The 2,569-nt window shown below is 25.4% G+C and overlaps 1 protein-coding gene across 1 annotated transcript in view; it reads right to left on the bottom strand.

Annotated features, from left to right (window-relative positions):
- LOC100572755 (leucine-rich repeat-containing protein 71-like) overlaps positions 1 to 2,569 on the bottom strand; it is a 32,974-nt gene that overhangs the window by 1,002 nt on the left and 29,403 nt on the right. The window lies entirely within an intron of this gene.

Below are 2,569 nucleotides of genomic sequence, written 5' to 3'. Positions count from 1 at the left end.
AATCTTGGTACCTCACAAAACACAGATAATGTTCTTACCATCAAGTTTCTTAATAGGTCGATTCACTCTAATTTTTAAGCTAATGGCATAAAACTTGAATTTTTGAGCGTATATTTGATATGTTATACGCGTCTGTAAGACAGAGACAACACACGTGGGTGTGGCGTCCTATTAAGCAAATTTAATTGTGAATATTTAATTGACACATTTGCAAGAACCAAAAGTCGACGTAAATCGATCGTCTAATAGGTAAATGAGTAATTTTTTTATGTAAGAAATGTAGATTGTATTTTGTATAGGTACCAAGATTTTGTTATTCCTTATTTGTTTCTGTTTTTTAACTCCATTTGTTACGTTATTGTATTTAAAATATAAATAAATAAAAGTGGTTTTGCATATTATCTACTTAATTAAATTGTATTTTATCGTATTTAAGGGCGGCAATTTTCCAAAGGCCTACAATCGGTATATATATAAATACGCCTCTGATCGCCGCCCGGTGTATTCTACTTTGAGACAAGAGTATAGTAAAAATTAATTCTATTTATAACAAGATTTTTGTAGAAGGAAGTGAATTGGTTCAAAATCAAGCATTTTACCAGCAATGAAAATCTAACTCAAATTTTGATAATTATCAAACTTTTCAATTTGGAAAACTAAATAAGTATTTTTAGAACCGAACAACATATTTATTTTAGATTCTGAGCAAAGCAATAAATGTATTAAATGTACAATGATGTGTTTTTTTTTTGTGTATCACCTTTTGGGGCACTAAAATACTTATTATATAAAAAAAAATTATTCAAACATGACATTTTTACCAAATATTTATTTTATCATTTTTTATAATTATAAAATTTTCAAAAATATCGACTTTTAAACTATTTATGGACATTTTTAATTTTCAATTGTTTTAGGTACTATTTTAAAAATGTAAATAAATAATTATTCAGTGGTTCAAAAAGCTTGAAAATTAGTTTGAAATTAGCTTGAAAACAAGGTAAGTCGGAAGTAGTTCATATTGAAACTAATAAATCTAAAAACTATAAAAGTACAATTTTTTTTATAGACATTTTAAGTTAAAATATGGACGAAATTAAATATTTAAAATCGGGTAAGTGGAAGTTGCTCGGCTGTACAGTAGGTTACAAGTGGGTCCTGACTTCCAGGGAAACTATGAGTCAGGACATTTCAAGGGGCCATTTATTAAAACCATATTAGAAATCTATACTTGTACTAGGTAGGTATATAAGAAAAAAAAATTAATTTATAGCCTGTAAGTTGAATTAATAATATTATATTAGATTCTGAGTGGAACGACTCAACGATGAATGTATTGATTTTACAATCATGTGTGTTTTTTTTTATTTTAATTTTTTATTATTTTTGTGTCCGTGATAAACGATAAGTTGTCGAAATAATGCTACGAATTCAACTTCAGTATCTTGTTCGATCAGAAAGTGAATATCGTTGGTGCATTGGGGAGGTCAAAATTTAAATTTCCCAGAAGTTTTCAAAAGCGCCGGGAAAAACAAAAGAAAAATTAAAGAAAAACGGGAATTTTTACGCAAAATCGATTTTTCACAAAATTGAATTTGGTTTTTGGTGTAACTTTAAAAAAAATGACCGTTGATACATGAAATCTTAACTGAATGTTTATCTTAGCATTTTCTATACACCATAACATTTTCAAAATATTTTGATTTATTTTGAGCTCTTTACGGACATTTTCATTTTCCATTTTTTTTTAGTTTTTTTTCTAAAAATATCAATAAAATTTTATTTGTTGGATAAAAAAGCTTGAAAATTTAATAAAAGGCTCCTAGTATATTGTTTCAAAGGCAGATGAAAAATATTAAAAATCGTTAGTCACAGTTTTTTTTTATAAGCATTTAAAGTTCAAAAAATGACAAAATATGGAAAAATCACGAAAATTTGCAAATTATTTCGAGTTAGAAATTCATAAAAATTTTTCTTTTTAAATCTAAGATATGAAAATGTAATACAAGATTCCTTATAAGATTATCTACCTTTATCAAACAAAAAATATCTATGAGAAAGTCAAATTAAATTTTTATGATCGTTTGAAATTCAAATTTTTACAACATTGGATATTCACTCGATTTCTCATGTAGCGATTTCCTTATTTTGTTCTAATTCAAAAACGAATAACTGCAGATACATGAAAATTTTACTGAATGTTTATATTAGCATTTCCTATACACCATACAATTTTGAAAATATTTTGACTCTTTTTGAGCTGTTTACGGACATTTTCAGTTTTAAATTTTTTTAGTTTTTTTTTCTATAAATATCAATAAAGTTTTATCTGTTGGGCCAAAAAGTGTATAAATTTAATACAAAGCTCCTGATATATTGTTACAATATCAGTTGAAAAATATTAAAAATACATAGGCACAATTTTTTTTTTATAAGCATTTAAAGATCAAATTTTGACAAAATTTATCAAATTTTAATTTGAAAAATTATTTTGTAGTTAAAAATTTATAAAATGTTCAACTTTTGTATCTAAGAATTGAAAATTTAAAACAAGATTCCACGTAAGTAA

The sequence above is a fragment of the Acyrthosiphon pisum genome, chromosome A1, assembly GCF_005508785.2.
Source record: "Acyrthosiphon pisum isolate AL4f chromosome A1, pea_aphid_22Mar2018_4r6ur, whole genome shotgun sequence".
NCBI classification, from domain to species: Eukaryota; Metazoa; Arthropoda; class Insecta; order Hemiptera; family Aphididae; genus Acyrthosiphon; species Acyrthosiphon pisum.
The sequence above is the reverse complement of the archived record's forward strand: the minus strand, read 5'-3'. Positions and strand labels throughout refer to the sequence as shown.